General features: G+C 39.6%; 1 pseudogene; it reads right to left on the bottom strand.

The window, feature by feature from the left end:
* Positions 1 to 81: 81 nt before the first annotated feature.
* LOC132630861 (protein LURP-one-related 15-like) lies at positions 82 to 21,687 on the bottom strand (annotated as a pseudogene).

The following is a 21,687-nucleotide window of genomic DNA, read 5'->3' as shown; positions in this document are numbered from 1 at the left end:
TGGATTGGAGAAACAAGGATGCTCGAAAGAAGAAATTATTGCACCACATGCACAATTCAATAAAGAGATTAGATATGTGTTACGAACGGTCTATATATAGCAATGCAAAGGCGGTACTAATGTGTGATTGTTAAACTTAATGTAACAAATATGGTTACAGCTGGAGAAAAGAATCAAACAACACAAAATGTCGAATAGCCTATTCAAATCAATATACCAAAAATAATAATAAAGAGTTAACAAAGGAAAAGAAATGCTAGATACATTAATCTATTGAGGAATGACTGTTGCTAGTGATCTCTTCGAGGATAACTATACGTGAAACTATGAAGGCATGATCGACGTTTGGATTCACTGTCACCATGAATTTGTCGCTTCCTAGGAATATACTTCCTGCAGTGTACTTCTTATTCATCTGCAATTCCGAAATCGAATAATGGAATAAATAAATAAATAAATCAAATTTTTGGGGTATGAAATAGGAAAAACAAGTGATGAAGAAAAAAATGGAGACCAGGAAGCATAGATGTTCATCATTTGCCTTCAACGCCAATAAAATATACTACTATGTATTAATTTAAATTCTTTCAATATATGCCCATATGTGTTACACTAGACATTGTCATAATGGAATAACTAATACTTCGTGCGTTTCATTTATAATTGACAGATTTTGATTAGACACGAAATTTATGAAAGCAAAAAAAAAAAAAAAACTGGTGAATATATTCAGAAGTATAGAATTTAGGATCCGAAACCTGTCATGATATTCATAAAAGCATATCTTTAATGGTAGAATAATAAGTCTAAAATTAAGAGTTTACAAATTTAAAAATTTAATTAAAAGAAAATAAAAAGTAGAATGTCATAATATACTAAAACGAAGAAGTATAACGGCACGTCATAACTATTGATTTAGAAATTATGAATCTTAGGAGTAGTGCATGCAATCGACATGTATTCCTCTACTAGTGTCATTTGGCCCGTACTAAGTCCGGGTCCAAATTAACATTAAAATTAAATTTATAATTTTTTATATTTTTGTAAAAGTTAAAGAGAATTTTTCTTAATCTATATATTAGACTTTTTAAAAACAAAAATTAAATAAATGCATGCATGAAAGCTCTTATAATTTTTATTTTACTGATATTTTTGAAGATGATCCAAATTAAGCTTTATCATATGTAAAATTAATTTCATTTGTTTCTTTAAATTGTACTCATATTAGCTAACTTATGTTTTGCAAAAGCTATACAGTATTCAACAAATGTCAAAAATATTTAATGCTACATTATTGTTGTATGATGAAATCAATAAAGTTAACTTATAAAAAAATATAAATAATTAAAGGTCTTGGTATTGCAAGATACTTTTTTAGATGTTCTTTCAAATTAAACCTCAAAAAAAAAAAAATTGAAAAGTCATTAAAACTAAATTGTTCTTACGTTAAGCTATCATTTTTCCTTCCAAAAGATGCATGTTAAGAAATAACATTTATTCCGCTTAATTTAATAAACCTTTTTATGAAATCGATATTGTAATAACCTTTTCATGTTAAACTTAACTATTTAGTCCTAAATTATGTAAAATATTGATTATCCCGTATTTTGCAAAACATTTTAATAGTAGAAAAAGTGAGAACTGTACTTTTGCAATTGTTTAGTATTATTACTGTTTGGAGATCAAATTGTATTCTCATTAACAATAGTTTTTTTCAAACATTTTCAGAATATATATGAAAATAATCTTCTATAGTTCCTTTTTTAATATAATTTGAAATAAGTTTAATAACATTTCACATAAAAGAAAGATTCTAATATGTATGATTAGTGTGCTTTGTGAGTCCCACTATGTCATCATTACTTCTAATTGTATGGAAAAAGTCCTTAAAGTTCTTAAAATTTACCAAAATGTGTGAGGACTTTATAAGTCATTATCACTTTAATCGGGGCAAAAAGAAACAAAAACACTCATGTGAGGATTACAAAAAATGGGTATTCTCCCTTATACTAGTTACGGAAGGCCCGTGCTAAGCCCAGACCCAAACTCAAAATATAAAAATAATATTTTTTATTAAATAAGATAATGTGTCATGTTTTTCTATTGCGTAATCAATTTAATGTATTTACAAGTTAATGATATCTTATGGATAAGTTTCATAATTATTAAAGTTTCTTCGTCATACAATTAGATGATTTTTACCGAAAATATTATTTATGAGGAAGAAAGTTAAGTAGAAAAGTTAGTGAATATCAAAGGGACAAAAGTGATTCGATATTCTATAATAACGTGATAAAGTATGATAATTACAACATCCGAAGATCATAAATTGGAAAATATTTTCGTATTTTTGCAAATTTGTGAATTTGTGATTTTTATATAGATAAAAATAGATTTATTTTGATATTTATTAAATTTTCACTTATTATTTTGTGTCAAGGATTTATGGTAGTTAAATGTGATTTTTAACCTTAGTTTTAAACGAAATTCAAGAAATAACCTATATTTATTAAAATGAACCTCAAGAATCGATAAAATTTAATTCTTCATAGATACTTTATATTTAAAAATAGTTTAGTTAACCAAACAAGAGATTTTAAAGATATCCCGATCTTAACTGATAACAATGTCTTCATTTTCAACAATATATGGCATCATTTAATAAATTTTACTTTCTATCTTTATAATAAATCATAGATATTTCAAAAGCGATATATAAAAAAATACATTCTTAAAATTTTAACTAAAAGGATAATTTAACTAAATTACCTTATGTACATTTTTTATTCTCAGTTGATATTAATCTGTCTTTCACCATATTAATCTCTCTCCATATTTATAGAGTAAGGGTAAAGGCGGAAAAAACTATTAATTCTATCTTGATTTTCTAAAATAACAAATATTTTAGATAAAATAGTCAAAAAAGACTAAATAATTCTTTTAAACTAAATAATTCTTTTAAAGTAAATCTTGAAATTGTCTTAATATAAATCTTTCCAAACACATATGAATCATTCAAGTATAAAAAAGTAAAAGAAATGCCTACATGTAAGTTAAAGAGTTTTCAGAATTCTCAGATTTCATAATACAAATATAAATTAAAAGAAATGCCTACGTGTCAAAATCTAAAACAAACGAACCAATAACATGAGAGAAAAAAATCGGAGAATAATAAGCAACAAATGAAAAAGAAGAAAACGAGAGAGCAACAAGAAGCCAAAATATCTAGCAAAGAAATAGTTGTCTTTTAGATTAATAGATAAAATCAGTAAAAGAAAGTAACATGAGAAATAAAGTAAGAGATCCTACAATTTTAGTAAAGTAGACATACATAAGAACAAAAAGTAAATTTAACTTTAAAAATGAATTTGGGACCTAGAAGTAATTAATTGAAAAGGTTAACATTAAATTGAAAATTTATGTGAGGACTACAAATACCCCTTGATTGTCCCTTATATATAGTAGTAATATGTACTTGTTTGGTTTAATTATCATATAAATATTCTCTTTCTAGCAAGCATAAAAAGAGCATGAAATAGTTTTTACCTGAGCTACTAGAGTGGATGCCTGTCCAGCGAAAATATCATATTTTGACTCCATGTAGTTGGCCTTCAATCTAAAATCACAAATTTGTTCTGATACATTATTGGCTAAGAAAATGTCCAAGTTTGTTTTGAATTGGAACGCTGAAGAAGTCTTAGCACTAAATATGAGGTCCTTTTCAATTGTGCTGTCACCTTAAAAGCTTGCCATCTGTTATGCCACGTAAAATTCTGCACCAAATAATTAATTTCAGCAACACGTTAACTTTAAGGCAGAACCAATCGGGAGCCCAATGCGGTGGATACGAATTTTTCGCTTAAACACTCCAACTAAATCTTGTTTCATTTAGACATCTGAGGTGAGCTCCAACTGTGTCATTTAGACACTTTTCGTATAATCAGTCAAGTATGTAATGTTTGTGTAAAATTAAGTCAGAACATTGTATACGGTAAAAACCGAATGCGAGGCAAACCGGTAGAGCGAGGGGACCGACTGATCTACCTTCTTCGTCATTGGAACGATCAAGCCCGGTGACCCGAGCATTCGTGACCGTTGGTCCGAATTGATCGTGGCCGTTGGTCCGTTTGACCGGGGTCGTTGGTCCGAATTGGTCGTGGCCGCTGGTCCGTTTGATCATAGTCGTTGGTCCGAATTAATCGTGGCCGCTGGTCCATTTGATCATAGCCGTTGGTCCGAATTGATCGTGGCCGCTGGTCCGTTTGATCATAGCCGTTGGTCCGAATTGATCGTGGCCGCTGGTCCGTTTGATCATATCCGTTAGTCCGTTTGATCGTGGCCGTTAGTCCGGGAAATCGTGGTCGTTAGTCTGGGAAATCGTGGCCATTAGTCTAGGAGATCCTGGCCGTTAGTCCGTTTTGGTCATGGCCGTTGATCCGAGAGATCCGTTACGCGGTTGCCACACATCGATAGCGTCCTGCCATGGTCAACCACCAACCATGCGTGCGTCAGATCGTACGGCCAACCTAATCCCACCAAATCTGCTCAGAGCTGTCCTTTTTATTATTATTCTAATCATTTGTATGGGAAGATGCCTATAGAGGCACCACTATAAATAGAGCACACACCCCCTCCTTTGTAAGGGTTGGCTCTTTTACTTTCCAAGAACATTTATAATAAAAGAGCTCATATACACAATCTCTCTCCCTCAATATCTGATCCGGCCAAGGCCATTTGTTTCCATTTATGTTGTGCTTCTTCCATTAAGTATTGAACATAGCTTCTAAATGTTCATGTCCATAGCAAATCGAGCAAATTATCGTTATTAGCCGTTTTATTACTAAATACTCACACGCTTATTTTCCACTATCAAACATATATCAAGATCCAAGCACATATCCTATACCCGCATACAAAATCAATTGATTATCCGAATCCGGGGTAAACAGTTTGGCGCCCACCGTGGGGCTAGGATAATAGTGATCTTTGATCTTGATCTCTATCTTACCCATCAAAATCAGAAACATCTGCTGTCCGTCTCTGAAAAAACGAACCAAATGGCTAGCAGTGGGCAATTTGGTCACGTCAACAACAACGAGATCGTGGCCGAAAATGAAGGCAGCGGGCCACGAGGATTGCCAAACCCCACTGACCCTTTAAATACTAACAATTCAATTACTTTGTCCGGGACACAAGTCCGGAAAGAACCGGATACCTCGAATGATAATATTGACTTGCGTTTAATTTTTGAAATGTTGCAGGAACAGAGAGTAGCGATTGCCGAACAGGGAATCGCAATAGCCCAGCTGCATAACGGAGAAGATAAAACGACCCCGGAAAAGGCGAAGAGTGTTGCTGAACCCAGAAGAGCTGAGGCACGGATGGTTGAAAGCAATGGCTCCGGAGCTAGTCCATCCTCCGAGGTTTTGAGAATGCTCGAAACGTTGGCGAAACGGGTGGACACGACCGAAAAAAGGGTGGAGACATACAACTCTCGGGTGGATCAAATCCCGGGGGCTCCGCCTATCTTGAAAGGGCCGAATTCAAAGAGGTACATCCAAAGGCCTTTTCCTCCGAGTGCAGCTCCGAAATTGATCCCGAAGAGGTTCAAAATGCCGGATATCCAAAAATATGACGGCACAACGGACCCTCACGAACACGTGACCTCATACGCCTGTGCTATAAAAGACAATGATATGGAAGATGATGAAATCGAATCCGTGTTGCTGAAAAAGTTCGGGGAAACTCTGTCAAAAGGAGCATTGACTTGGTACGATCATCTGCCCGAGCATTCAATCACTTCTTTCGAAATGCTCGTCGATGCCTTCATAAAAGCACACGCCGGAGCCAAAAAGGTGTAGGCTCGAAAGGCGGATATTTTCCGTGTAGCCCAAAGAGACGGGGAGCTATTGCGTGAATTTGTCAACCGGTTCCAAAGGGAACGAATGGAGCTCCCCCCGGTTCCGGAGGAATGGGCCGCACAAGCTTTCACAAAGGGGCTCAATGTTCAGAGCTCGACGACTTCGTTCAAATTAAAGGAAAGCTTGTTGGAATACGAGGCTGTGACCTGGGAGGATGTCCATAACCGATACGAGTCAAAAATTCGGATAGAGGATGACCAACTCGAGCTTCCCCCGGGGCCCAAAAAAATAAACAAAAGCTCGAAGAGATCACGAAAGAGTTACGAACCGGAGGCCGGACCATCGAGGGAAAGGTATCGGCCATACTCTCGAAAACCAAGCTTCAGGTCGGAAAAATCAAGGGATGGCCCGAGTCATTTCTCCGGGTGGGGGTGATAAACGGGCCGAGTCCCCGGTTCAGGTATACCACCGAGGAGTCAAACGAGGAGGCCACGACTGTGAAACTCGATCTCACGGATGAACTTCGCGAAAACGCGTTGGTCCGTATTGCAACCCAGAAGCAGAGTGTTACATCCGGCATTTTTGCATATTCGAAAAATTCGAGATAACTTGACTTGTAAGGAATAAGGCCATATTTGGACCTTACTTGGTATGAATGTGTCGGCTAGGATAACATTGGTGTGGCATTACGAAAGGAGGCCAAGGGCAAAATTGGAATTTTGGAAACTTGTTCCATGAATCATAATATTTAGCCTACAATTTGGGCTCACAAAATAATAAGAAAATGAGGCCCAAACATGGGAGCCCAACCGGCCACAACATGGCCCAAGTCCATGGAATTAATTAATTTCCATGTGACATTATATAGTCATCTCTATCCAAAGAAGCTTCAAGAAAAACAAAGAAAAATCAAGAACAAAAAAGAAAGAGGTCACGGCTAGAGAGGAGAAAAAAGAGAAAGGAGAAAGAAAAAAAATTCTTGGAGCTAAATTCTTGGTTCAAAAATCCAACTTCTTTGGAATTACTACTAAGCTCAAGATTCTCTACAAAGTGATACAATTATCTTGGCAAGAGGACAACTCTAGTGGCAAGTGGAAAGTCTTGGAAAAGGTAAGGATTTCATGCCTTGTTATGTTATGGAAGATGCTTGTATGATGTAGTGTGTGGAAATGAATGAAAAGCATGAAAATTTTGTGTGTTGGGTGTGTATGTATATTGGTCGTATGTATGCATGTGTTGCATATTCATGATGACTTGAATTCATGATGAAATCTAGTTGTGGTTGTGGTAGAAAGTGTATTGGAAGTGAAAGTTGAATGAATTAGTGAAAGTTGAAAAAGAATAGTATGTGGCCGTGAGATGTAAGGAGTGAAATGGAAGTGAATTAAGTTTTGTTAGTATGTTAAGTGTGTTATGGTGAAGTAAATGAAAAGATAATAGTTCTTGTTGTCATGGAAAAATGGTTGCTATGTTGTTATAAGAAATTATGCAAATTTATTGTAACTTATGTAAATATGGAAATGAAAGTAGTAAGAGGCAAATTAGGATTATCATTGATGAAGTTGGAAGATATGAATATGTCATGAACATGCTTGCTAAAAGATTGGAAGTTGTGGGTGAATTATGTCTTTGCCAGGAGACTTGTATATTGTGTATACTTTATGTATATTTGGTGAAAACGATATGACATGCCTCCGAATCATGTTGTAATGGCCTTGATAAGTGATGAATATGAAAATGGTAAGATTGGTTTGGAAATGTAAGGTCGGAATGAAAGATGTGATGTTATGTCGGAAAGATGGCTAGTATGCCATATTATGTGTTTTGTGATACTTGTTGTCGTTATTGATGTTGTTGTTGGGTTGCTGTGTTGATATATTAAGCCGAGCTAAGTCTCGGGGATATTATATATATAGGGGAAGTGCTGCCGAAATTTCGGTAGGCAAATATATAATAAACTTGGAGTCTTAAGGTTTGAATTTGACAATTGGTAACTTGACCATTTGTAGATTCTGGACGAAATTGGAATCGAAGTCAAGCGAGCGTAAGACGCAATCGAGGTATGTAAAGCCTACCCCTTCATTCTTAGGCATGTTCTGAACGTAATAGGCTCGGCCGCGAGCCTTAAATACGACTCCATTCCTCGGAATTCGAGATGGAAATCCGCTCCAATTCCTTCAGTAAGATTGAATCACTTTTCTTATAACTTGTCCCTAAAGTGAGCTTTTGCATGAAACCTTCCTAAACGGAGTCGGAATACTTCCACATGATTATGGATGACCTCATAAGGTCTATTATCAGTAATTTACGCATGTCGCCTCGAGTTGGTCCGAGGTGGGCCCACGGAGCCCCGATACCTATTGTATGACCTAAATTGTCTTATTTCTATCCGTTTTTCACAAACAACATCGGAACTATTATTTTGATCACGATAGGACTAGTTTTTATATAAATCTTACAAAATGGTTTTGACATCTGGGAATCTGATTCCGGTAATAATCTGTCGTGCCTTTCCAAGTAGGATATAGGCGCGTATTATGGACACTATCCGAATACTCTGATTTGACTCGCCGTTTGGCATACTTCAGTTTGATTGAGTCGGTATAACGATCTGTATGTATGTGGTTTCTCATTAATCTGTTCGTGGTTGTCTCAATGCTTCCTTTCACCGGATCCCGGGCCGGTTGATATCGTGCGGATGGGCCACCGAGTCCCTTGTCGGGGGCCGGGTCCCATGTATGAATTCCGAAGTATGATGTGTCCGGTTTCGGGGTACTGTGGTATATGTCCGTCCCCGGTTACCGTGTATATGTTACGAAGTATGATGTGTCCGGTTTCCCGGCGTGTGATCTGTCCCCGGGGTTACCGTGGTTATGATATGATGTGGTATGTGATGGAAATGTTCGAAGATATGAAATCTTCTGAAATATGATATGTTGTGGCGCCAAAGGCAGGAGTGGCGACCACGTTCCTGTGCCCTATTATGATTCTGTCTGTCCGTATGGATTCTGATTCTGTCTGTCCGTATGGATTCTGATTCTGTCTGTCTGATTGGATTCTGATTATGTCTGTCCGTAAGGATTCTGATTCTGTCTGTCCGTATGGATTCTGATTCTGTCTGTCCGTATGGATTATCATTCTGTCTGTCCGTATGGATTATGATTCCGTCTGTCCGTATGGATTGTGATTCTGCCCGTCCGTCTGGACCATAATTCTGTCCGTCCGTTTGATTTATGGTTCTGTCCGCTATATTTCTGTGCTTCCGGTTCATGCTATGATTATGTTTATTATGTTTCTGCTTTACATACTCGGTACATTTTTCGTACTGACCACCGGTTCTTCGGGGGCTGCGTTACATGCCCGCAGGTACAGACGCACCTGGAGATACGCCGCCAGTCTAGGGCTCAGATTCTGCTATTTTGAAGAGCTCCTTGATCCGGAGCGTGTACTTTTGGTATATATCTTCTGTCTTCTGTATATTCTGTATGTATGGTAACTCCGGGTACGGCGGGGCCCTGTCCCGTCATATGACTCTGCATGTCTGTTAGAGGCCTGTAGATATGTATGTGGGTTACGGGTTGCTACTGTTCAGGTAGGTACGTACGATTTTGTGACTCCGTCTGTTATGTTAGCCTCATCGGCTTATGTATAAGTTTCACTATGTTTATGTATGTATATATTCTCGCGCGCGCCGTAATTGTATTGGCTTGAATATGTGAACACCTATTGTGAATTTTCTGTCTGGTTCGCCAACTCTGTTAGGTAGGTACGTATGGGTACCCAGTTAGGGTACCAGTCGTGGCCCACGGGTTGGGTCGTGACAGAAGTGGTATCAGAGCTGTTAGTCCTCGGTATGTCTACAGGCCGTGTCTAGTAGAGTCTTGTTTATCGGTGTGTTGTGCACCACATCTATAAACAGGAGGCTACAGGGCATCTAGGATGTTACCCTTCTTTGAATCTTAGATCGTGCGATAGAACTGTATTAGTAGGATGATCCCCTCCTTACGATTTGTTATGTTTTCAGCGATGCCTCCGAAGAAGGCAACAGCTGTCCAGAAGGGCAAAGCGGGGGTGGAGGTAGGAGAGACCAGCCGGGCCCAGAGAGTTACCAGGCCAGTGTGCGGCTAGCGCTTGAGGATGAACCCCCGTCAGCCGGATCTGTTACACCCCCCTTACCGGAGGAGATCGGAGCAGCAGAAGCTGCTGATCAAGGGACGACTCCACCGCGAGCTCCCGGGGTTCCAGTGCCCGAGCCTCCAGCTCCACAGCCAGGGGCGGAGGACAGGGCCATGCGAAATGCGGTTCAGTTATTGACCACACTGATGGCGGAGCAGGTTCGCATGCAAGGATTTGGGGGTGGTCGTGCGGACAGATATGAAAGCTCCAGGGCTCGTGAGTTTTTGACGTGTAATCCTCCAGAATTCTCCGGGACAAAACCCGAAGAAGACCCCCAGGAGTTTATTAGAAAGATGGAGAGCACGATACGGTTGATTAAGGCTTCGCCGACTGAGTCCGTTGAATTGGCCTCGTATCTATTATATGAGGTAGCGGCGAACTGGTATGAGTCCTGGCAGCTATCCAGGGGTGACGAGGCTGCCCCAGCGGTATGGGCTGAGTTTACTAAGTCTTTTCTGGATCATTTTCTACCTCCAGAGCTACGGAGAGCTAGGGTTGATCGATTTTTGCACCTGAGACAGAACGGTAGGAGTGTTCGAGAGTACAACCTAGAGTTTGACTCACTAGCTAGGTATGCACCCGCTATAGTAGCGGATATGGCCGATAGGGTGCGCCGATATGTGATGGGGCTGGATGACCATCTGATCGATAGCTGCCTGGCGGTGGCTTCTCAGCCAGGGATGCATATTGCTCGGGTGCAGGCGCACGCCCAGGGCATGGAGGACCGACGTAGGGAACGTCGGCCTGATAGGGGCCACGACAGGGGCCGTCCTAAGAGAGCCAGATCGGCGGGGTATTCAGGGGGATTTCAGAGTGAGTTTTCTCAGCGGCAGGGTAACAGGTATTCGTCCCAGCCAGCACACAGTACGCCCCCACAGTTTTCGGGACAGAACTCCATGGCTTCGAGTTCGCGAGTAAATGGGAGTTTCAGTCAGATGGGGTCATCCATACCTCGGTGTCCTTATTGCAGGAGGCGTCACTCGGGTGAGTGTTATCGTGCCACTGGTGCCTGCTTTTCTTGTGGCCGACAAGGTCATACGATGAGAGAGTGTCCGTATAGGGGTGGTCCAGGTGGTTCAGCCCAGCTTACCGGGTCAGTTGCTGGCTCACCTTCTCCTTCGGCAGCCATACGCCCCACAGGGCGAGGAGCACCAGCACCAGCGCCAGCGAGTCGTGGCAGAGGTCGAGGTGCAGCTTCTGGTTACAGCGGTCCTACGAACCGCGTATTTGCTTTGACCGGCCGGCAGGACCCAGGAGCGTCTTCAAGTGCACACCCAGGTATGTTAGTGATCTTTTCTTGAGGGATATGTGTATGAATGGGTCTATACTTTATCATATTATGTGATTTTCTTCTTCTGAATATTAATAAGAGCAAGGTAATTGTTAACCTGATAGACATTGAGAATTCGGAAGGGCGATATGGTAATTGTATGGTTTAGCCTGGGATGGGACCCACTATGAGAATTTTCCAAAAATTTATTAAGATCCCGATCTGCCCTAAATTATGTGACAAAGGTCGTGCGGGGCTGTCGACGAAATTATACCAGCCCTAACGCGTCAAAATGCATGAAAGTTTCGAGGTTAAGCGTGCTAAGGCCAGGGCAATTCTGGGATGTGACCCCCTAGGAAGTAATACAAAATTTTTCACAAGTGTAAGTATGATATATGTAAATGGAAATTTGGGGTAACCTAAAAGGAAAAGAGAATGTGTGGAGTAACTAGTACCCTTACGGGAGTCGCGCAGGCCGAGACGGACTAAATGGGCGAAAAGAAGAAGTGTGATATCGCTCGAGAATTTGGGCCAATTTGAATAACGGTCGAAGACGTTCGCAAATAAGATATTAGTAAATGTATATGTATGTGTATGATTTTCGTCTGGTGATCATATGGATCAAGAGCTGAGCCTCGGCGACTAATGTTGTGATAGACGAAAGGTTTTACTAAACCGAATACATGAAACAAAGCGGAGACAAGGATATGAATGTTGTCAAAAATATATATAATAGATAAACTTAGGTTACGTTATCACTTAGTCTAGTGCGACGATATTTGGAAAAGAAAATGAGTATGGGTAGTAGGAAAGATGAAGGATAAGAAATGTGAATAAGCAGAATCTGTGAAAGAGCTGACAAGCGACACGTAAGACGATTTGAATGACAATTTGACGAACAAGTTTATGAATGAGTGAACAGGTTTCGATGAGATAATCTGTGATACAATGGTCGGGGTGAATAATGAGATGTCGACAAAGGGAAATTTTCGTAAATCATTGGAGCCTTAATAGGAGTGGTCCGATTCTAATCAAAACTCTATCTGTTACACTTCTGCATCTCTGATTCTGATAAGGCTCTGTCTATTACGCCTCTGTACTTCTGAATCCGATTACGTTTCTGTCTGATACACCTCTGTCCGATTGACTCTGGATATGAATCTGTCTGATATAACTCTGTATGTCTGACTCTGATTACGAATCTGTCTGATACATCTCTGTACGTCTGACTCTGATCTCGGATCTATCTGATACCCTCCCATACATCTGACTTTGACTACGAATCTGTCCGCCATAGTTTAGTACGTTTGCCTCCGATTACGAATCTGTCCGATACGCTTCTATGCGTCCGATCCCAATTATGAATCTGTTTGGTATGACGTGGATTATGATAACGTTGTAAGGAACCGAGGAGTGTGACAAGAAGTGGTAAATTATAACGTTTGAAAAGCTTTGAAGGAAAGGAAGAAGGGACACAATGTCCGTGAAAGGGCGAAAAGCATTCATCGGTCACTAGGATATAGTTCATGGCTCAGTGACTGTGTGGGATGTGAGAAAATACGTTATGAAAACATATGAGTCAGTAATGTGAAGAATTACTCCATCATATTGGTAAAGAATCCATATCGAAACGTCAACAAAGGACAATTATAAAAAGAACCCTCCCGAAGTAGTATGACGCCCATGAATTCAATTTAACATTCGAGGACGAATGTTTTAAAGGGGGGAAGATGTTACATCCGGCATTTTTGCATATTCGAAAAATTCGAGATAACTTGACTTGTAAGGAATAAGGCCATATTTGGACCTTACTTGGTATGAATGTGTCGGCTAGGATAACATTGGTGTGAAATTACGAAAGGAGGCCAAGGGAAAAATTGGAATTTTGGAAACTTGTTCCATGAATCATAATATTTAGCCTACAATTTGGGCTCACAAAATAATAAGAAAATGAGGCCCAAAACATGGGAGCCCAACCGGCCACAACATGGCCCAAGTCCATGGAATTAATTAATTTCCATGTGACATTATATAGTCATCTCTATCCAAAGAAGCTTCAAGAAAAACAAAGAAAAATCAAGAACAAAAAAGAAAGAGGTCACGACTAGAGAGGAGAAAAAAGAGAAAGGAGAAAGAAAAAAAAATCTTGGAGCTAAATTCTTGGTTCAAAAATCCAACTTCTTTGGAATTACTACTAAGCTCAAGATTCTCTACAAAGTGATACAATTATCTTGGCAAGAGGACAACTCTAGTGGCAAGTGGAAAGTCTTGGAAAAGGTAAGGATTTCATGCCTTGTTATGTTATGGAAGATGCTTGTATGATGTAGTGTGTGGAAATGAATGAAAAGCATGAAAATTTTGTGTGTTGGGTGTGTATGTATATTGGTCGTATGTATGCATGTGTTGCATATTCATGATGACTTGAATTCATGATGAAATCTAGTTGTGGTTGTGGTAGAAAGTGTATTGGAAGTGAAAGTTGAATGAATTAGTGAAAGTTGGAAAAAAATAGTATGTGGCCGTGAGATGTAAGGAGTGAAATGGAAGTGAATTAAGTTTTGTTAGTATGTTAAGTGTGTTATGGTGAAGTAAATGAAAAGATAATAGTTCTTGTTGTCATGGAAAAATGGTTGCTATGTTGTTATAAGAAATTATGCAAATTTATTGTAACTTATGTAAATATGGAAATGAAAGTAGTAAGAGGCAAATTAGGATTGTCATTGATGAAGTTGGAAGATATGAATATGTCATGAACATGCTTGCTAAAAGATTGGAAGTTGTGGGTGAATTATGTCTTTGCCAGGAGACTTGTATATTGTGTATACTTTATGTATATTTGGTGAAAATGATATGACATGCCTCCGAATCATGTTGTAATGGCCTTGATAAGTGATGAATATGAAAATGGTAAGATTGGTTTGGAAATGTAAGGTCAGAATGAAAGATGTGATGTTATGTCAGAAAGATGGCTAGTATGCCATATTATGTGTTTTGTGATACTTGTTGTTGTTATTGATGTTGTTGTTGGGTTGCTGTGTTGATATATTAAGCCGAGCTAAGTCTCGGGGATGTTATATATATAGGGGAAGTGCTGCCGAAATTTCGGTAGGCAAATATATAATAAACTTGGAGTCTTAAGGTTTGAATTTGACAATTGGTAAACTAGACCATTTGTAGATTCTGGACGAAATTGGAATCTAAGCCAAGCGAGCGTAAGACGCAATCGAGGTATGTAAAGCCTACCCCTTCATTCTTAGGCATGTTCTGAACGTAATAGGCTCGGCCGCGAGCCTTAAATACGACTCTGTTCCTCGGAATTCGAGATGGAAATCCGCTCCAATTCCTTCAGTAAGATTGAATCATTTTTCTTATAACTTGTCCCTAAAGTGAGCTTTTGCATGAAACCTTCCTAAACGGAGTCGGAATACTTCCACATGATTATGGATGACTTCATAAGGTCTATTATCAGTAATTTACGCATGTCGCCTCGAGTTGGTCCGAGGTGGGCCCACGGAGCCCCGATACCTATTGTATGACCTAAATTGTCTTATTTCTGTCCGTTTTTCACAAACAACATCAGAACTATTATTCTGATCACGATAGGACTAATTTTTATATAAATCTTACAAAATGGTTTTGACATCTGGGAATCTGATTCCGGTAATAATCTGTCGTGCCTTTCCAAGTAGGATATAGGCGCGTATTATGGACACTATCCGAATACTCTGATTTGACTCGCCGTTTGGCATACTTCAGTTTGATTGAGTCGGTATAACGATCTGTATGTATGTGGTTTCTCATTAATCTGTTCGTGGATGTCTCAATGCTTCCTTTCACCGGATCCCGGGCCGGTTGATATCGTGCGGATGGGCCACCGAGTCCCTTGTCGGGGGCCGGGTCCCATGTATGAATTCCGAAGTATGATGTGTCCGGTTTCAGGGTACTGTGGTATATGTCCGTCCGCGGTTACCGTGTATATGTTACGAAGTATGATGTGTCCGGTTTCCCGGCGTGTGATCTGTCCTCGGGTTTACCGTGGTTATGATATGATGTGGTATGTGATGGAAATGTTCGAAGATATGAAATCTTCTGAAATATGATATGTTGTGGCGCCAAAGGCAGGAGTGGCGACCACGTTCCTGTGCCCTATTATGATTTTGTCTGTCCGTATGGATTCTGATTCTGTTTGTCCGTATGGATTCTGATTCTGTCTGTCTGATTGGATTCTGATTCTGTCTGTCCGTAAGGATTCTGATTCTGTCTGTCCGTATGGATTCTGATTCTGTCTGTCCGTATGGATTATCATTCTGTCTGTCCGTATGGATTATGATTCCGTCTGTCCGTATGGATTGTGATTCTGCCCGTCCGTCTGGACCATAATTCTGTCCGTCCGTTTGATTTATGGTTCTGTCCGCTATATATCTGTGCTTCCGGTTCAGGCTATGATTATGTTTGTTATGTTTCGGCTTTACATACTCGGTACATTTTTCGTACTGACCCCCGGTTCTTCGGGGGCTGCGTTACATGCCCGCAGGTACAGACGCACCTGGAGATACGCCGCCAGTCTAGGGCTCAGATTCTGCTATTTTGAAAAGCTCCTTGATCCGGAGCGTGTACTTTTGGTATATATCTTCTGTCTTCTGTATATTCTGTATGTATGGTAACTCCGGGTACGGCGGGGCCTTGTCCCGTCATATGACTCTGTATGTCTGTTAGAGGCCTGTAGATATGTATGTGGGTTACGGGTTGCTACTGTTCAGGTAGGTACGTACGATTTTGTGACTCCGTCCGTTATGTTAGCCTCATCGGCTTATGTATAAGTTTCACTATGTTTATGTATGTATATATTCTCGCGCGCGCCGTAATTGTATTGGCTTGAATATGTGAACACCTATTGTGAATTTTCTGTCTGGTTCGCCAACTCTGTTAGGTAGGTACGTATGGGTACCCAGTTAGGGTACCAGTCGTGGCCCACGGGGTTGGGTCGTGACACAGAGAATGGAAAGGTACTACAATCGGAGAGCCAATTTTTGACATTTCTAAGTTGGGGACTTGGTGCTTCGGAAAGATACCTTGAGCACCAAGAATCCCAACGGAGGAAAACTGGGTCCGAACTGGGAAAGACCGTACAAAATAACCGAGGTAATGGGCAAAGGATCGTATCAGCTGGAATCCGTGGACGGGCAGCGATTGTGCAACAACCGGAACGTGGCTCATTTCAAGGGATATTACTGCTAAGGTATGGACACCTCATGTTTAACCTTTTTCTTTTTGCAGGAAGTCAAGTACCGGATAAAGTTAGGATCTAGGTCTGAAAACGCGTGTTGCACTCTTTTCCTTAGTACGGTTTTGTCCCAAAATGGGTTTTTCGACAAGGTTTTTAATGAGGCAACAAGTACAACGTGTTACTTAACAAAAATAAGGACAAACGGCCGGGAACTCGGGGTCACGGCCTACGAGTGGGGACTTGATAACGCTCGCCTGATCTTGCAGCTCGGATAAACACTAGGGGACTTATACCCACATCGAGGTTTACCCCGGTTAGTGGAAAACGGAGGAGCTCAACAAATCAAGACCAGACCTTCTGCATTAGGTTTCGGTGTAAGGACCAAACGATCAAAATGAATCGTGTCCCCCCAATATTTGCTACGGCAAAATCAAGACCGGACCTTCTGCATTAGGTTTCGGTGTAACGACCAAACGATCATAATGAATCGTGTCCCATTTAGCATTTGCTACGGCAAAACTAAGGCCCGGTCACCGGCCATAGCCTTCGATGTAAGGACCAAACGATCATAATGAATCGTGTCCCATTTAGCATTTGCTACAGCAAAACTAAGGCCCGGTCACCGGCCATAGCCTTCGATGTAAGGACCAAACGATCGTAACGAATCGTGTCCCGTTGTATATTTGCTACAGCAAAGGCAGAAGGAATTAAAATTCTCATATGTACAAACATTTTGCAAACACAAAGTTATCAAAAGCTGGTATAACAAAATCTTGGGTGTCTTTCTATTAAAAGGACTTCGCCCCGATGGTAACCGCCGTATTCTGGCACTGCCCCACTCACATACTCTTATATCGAGGATTGTGCCTGAAATTCGACAAAGGCGACAAGGTCACAATGACCCAAGCCAAAGCTCGGCAAATTCCCAAAACGGGGACTGCTACATCAAAAACTTTGCCAAGGTTGAAAAAATACCGACCCTAAAGAAAATTCCTATCGTAATTCGGAGACATCTGAACTTATGAAGCATCGGATAAGTCCCACGGGCACGGTGAATTAACGACTATGAGTCGACCTATCCTAAAACGGACCAACGATCATGACAAAAATAATGGAAAACATTCAAAACGAAGAAATAAGAAGGTAACGACGAGCTGACAGGGCCACCGGTTTCGAAAGTTATCCACTCCCCGTTACTCCGATAGATCGGAGATCCGGGAAGTGTGGGGCTATCTGTATACGGTAAAAATTGGATGCGAGGCAAACCGGTGGAGCGAGGGGACCGACTGATCTGCCTTCTTCGTCATTGGAACGACCAAGCCCGGTGACCCGAGCATTCGTGACCGTTGGTCCAAATTGATCGTGGCCGTTGGTCCGTTTGACCGGGGCCGTTGGTCCGAATTGGTCGTGGCCGCTGGTCCGTTTGATCATAGTCGTTGGTCCGAATTGATCGTGGTCGCTGGTCCGTTTGATCATAGCCGTTGGTCCGAATTGATCGTGGCCGCTGGTCCGTTTGATCATAGCCGTTGGTCCAAATTGATCGTGGCCGCTGGTCCGTTTGATCATAGCCGTTAGTCCGTTTGATCGTGGCCGTTAGTCCGGGAAATCGTGGCCGTTAGTCTGGGAAATCGTGGCCGTTAGTCTAGGAAATCCTGGCCGTTAGTCCGTTTTGGTCATGGCCGTTGATCCGGGAGATCCGTTACGCGGTTGCCACACATCGATAGCGTCCTGCCATGGTCAACCACAAACTATGCGTGCGTCAGATCGTACGGCCAACCTAATCCCACCAAATCTGCTCAGAGCTGTCCTTTTTATTATTATTCTAATCATTTGTATGGGAAGAGGCCTATAGAGGCACCACTATAAATAGAGCACATCCCCCTCCTTTGTAAGGGTTGGCTCCTTTACTTTCCAAGAACATTTATAATAAAAGAGCTCATATACACAATCTCTCTCCCTCAATATCTGATCCGGCCAAGGCCATTTGTTTCCATTTATGTTGTGCTTCTTCCATTAAGTATTGAACATAGCTTCTAAATGTTCATGTCCATAGCAAATCGAGCAAATTATCGTTATTAGCCGTTTTATTACTAAATACTCACACGCTTATTTTCCACTATCAAACATATATCAAGATCCAAGCACATATCCTATACCCGCATACAAATTCAATTGATTATCCGAATCCGGAGTAAACAAACATGTGTCGTTTGATCCCATTATAATATAAAAAATAAATTTTGAATAAAAACTAATATTTCAAAAAAGAAAAAAAAATCTATTTTCTAAACCCTACACATTATTAACACGAAAAAAAAACACACACACACACATTTACTAACAAAAGAAAAATCCGGAAATCATGTTCATGGTGTTCTTCACCATCTTCATGTGTGTTCTTGTTCCAATCATGATTTTAATTAAAAATTTCAAGAAAAACTCCTCCAAATTTGTTATAACTTCAACTAAAGATTCTCCACAAAGACCCGAATACAACCCAAACATTAATTTCTCAAAATTCTCATCAAATAAAATAACTCATTTTAAATCTTCAAGCTTTCAAAAGAACCCGTTAATGGTGATTCGATAAGCTCCTTTGATTTTCTTTTTCTTTTTACTAGGAGAGAGAGCAAGAAATCGAGTTGAATTAAAATGTAATTGATGTTCTTTTCCGATAGTTATAGCAGCGACGGTGATCTTGGTGATGGTAAGAAGACAGTAGTAAAAAAATTGGAGAAAGAAGAGAATAAAAAGGAATGAAGAAGGAAATTTAAAAAAATCTGATTTTTGACCTTTCCACACCCCTGAAATCCACAAAACTTGTCAAGATCATTGAAAAGAGTTTAAATGACATAGTCAGAGCCCACCTCAGGTGTCTACATGAAACAAGATTGTTTAAGTGAAAGATCGTGTTCGCCTAAGGAGGCTCCCAATGAGTTCTGCCTAACTTTAAAGACAAGTACTCTGTTATTTGAAACGAGTTTTAGAAATAATGTTTTCTCCATACATAATTTTGTAAACAAAGTTAATTTTCGACAATAATGCATATTCAAACTAATATTTTTGATCCATAATTATTTTAAGGGATAATTTCAGAGACCTTCCTTCTTATTTGATTTTATAACACTAGATAAGTATGAAAAATAAAAATAATGAAACAAAAGAAGCGATCTGATTTAGGAATGAAAAACGAAAATGAGAAAAAAAATCATCAAACTACTGGTAGATGGTGAAATATGTAGTTTTGCTGAACAAATCTGAGTTTTGGACATTTAGGCTATATTTTGTAAGGCTACATGATTGTAATTTTTTAATTTGGCTATGTAAATGTAATATACTGTTCTAAGTTGTACTTTTATGAAATTTAACTATAATAATTGTGTTTTATTTCTAAAAAAGAAAACTAGTAATTTTTTTTCTTATGATTATTAAAAGAGTCTTGTTTATGGGAAGATTATTCTCTCAATAGTTTTTATACTTTTTTTCATATTAGTTTTCTAATATGTAGGTCAATTGCTCAAACCTTATTAAAGTATATTTCTCCCTTTGTCCCAGATTATGTGGCACAATTTGGATATCGAGAGTCAAATAATTTGATTTTGACCGTGAATTCGAGCATAAAATCTTTAAGTTTTTGAAATAAAATTTACATATTTGAAAACTACGTAAAAGGAACATAAGTCACAGTAATTATTAATTCAAAATATTCAAATGATATATTAAAAAAGTACGGTCAAATAAAGACTTGTTTGAATCTTAAAATTCGAAAGGTGGCACATAAATTTGGACGGAGGGAGTATGTCTCTTTTATTATGAGTGTTTAACCCGAATTTGGATAATAAATTAAATTTGTGAGTGAGGTATAGGATATGTGGTTGTGCCTTGAATCTATTTGAAATAGAGAAAAGAAATATATGAATATACTATGAAGAAGCAACTGATAATCGGTGGTTTGCTGTAGATTTGTGTGTTTACTAACATATGAGTGTTACTTGATTGAATAAATTTAAGAGATGAACACAGCAAATGTGGACCGAACTCAGATATTTGAGAGAGAGATTTATATAATTTTGCTATTACAAGAGTTCTTGATATGAGGAAGCCAACCCCTCAAAAGTGGGCAATGACCCTTATTTATAATGTTGCCTCATGGGCTCCATACAACAAGAGAAACTAAAAAATAAAGAAAAACTCTTAAACATATTAGGTTGGATTAGGTTGGCCGTACGGTCTGACATCCGTACGATTAGCAGTTGAACATGGCAGGACGTTATCGACGCGTGGCAACAACACAACGGATCTCCCGGACCAACGGCCAAGATCAAACGGACTAACGACCACAATCAAACGGAGGAACGGCCACGATCAACTCGGCCATGAAGAAACCGGACCAAATGAAGGTCCTTCCTCTCTTCGGTCCAAACACTCCTCCGGTCCACCGGTCCAGCAGATACCCGATTTTTACCGTATACAATGAGTTTTTTTTGTTTCTGATTTATCATCATTCAAGGTTCGCAATTATTAGATTTGTAAAGAAATCAATCTTGGTTCTAACTCAACCCCAAAAGCTAGTACATGAGGAGAGGATTGCCCAAGTCCAGATAAGGAGTACACTCATTGCTTGACCACATATGTGGGATATTTTAACACCCACCTCACGCCCAGTGCTGGAAATCTAGTGCGTGGGCAATTTTAATATGGGGCCCACTATCGGGAAATAATAATTGGATGAGTCTTGCTCTGATGCCATGTAAAGATATGAATCTTGGGCCTAACTCAACCTCAAAAACTAACTCATGAAGGGAGGATTGCACAAGTACATATAAGGAGTCACTCATCTCTTAAACCACCTATGTAAGATATTTTAACAAGACAGCATGACACCTTGTTATTTCAATCCTGACGAAATCAACTAGTGTTTACTGATATTTCCGAAAAAAGGAACATATCTAAGAACAAATTAAACTTGATTATATCGATCTCGTACGTACCTTGCCTTTTAGGGTGAGAATTGGTATACCAGCAGCATCAAAGATGAGCACCTTGGTACGACTAAAGAATCCTAACACTTTTTTAATAGTGAGGATGAGATTACCATTAGCATCTTTAACTGCATATCCATAGCCACCACAGAAGTAATTTTTCTTTTTCAT

The sequence above is a fragment of the Lycium barbarum genome, chromosome 3, assembly GCF_019175385.1.
Source record: "Lycium barbarum isolate Lr01 chromosome 3, ASM1917538v2, whole genome shotgun sequence".
NCBI classification, from domain to species: Eukaryota; Viridiplantae; Streptophyta; class Magnoliopsida; order Solanales; family Solanaceae; genus Lycium; species Lycium barbarum.
The sequence above is the reverse complement of the archived record's forward strand: the minus strand, read 5'-3'. Positions and strand labels throughout refer to the sequence as shown.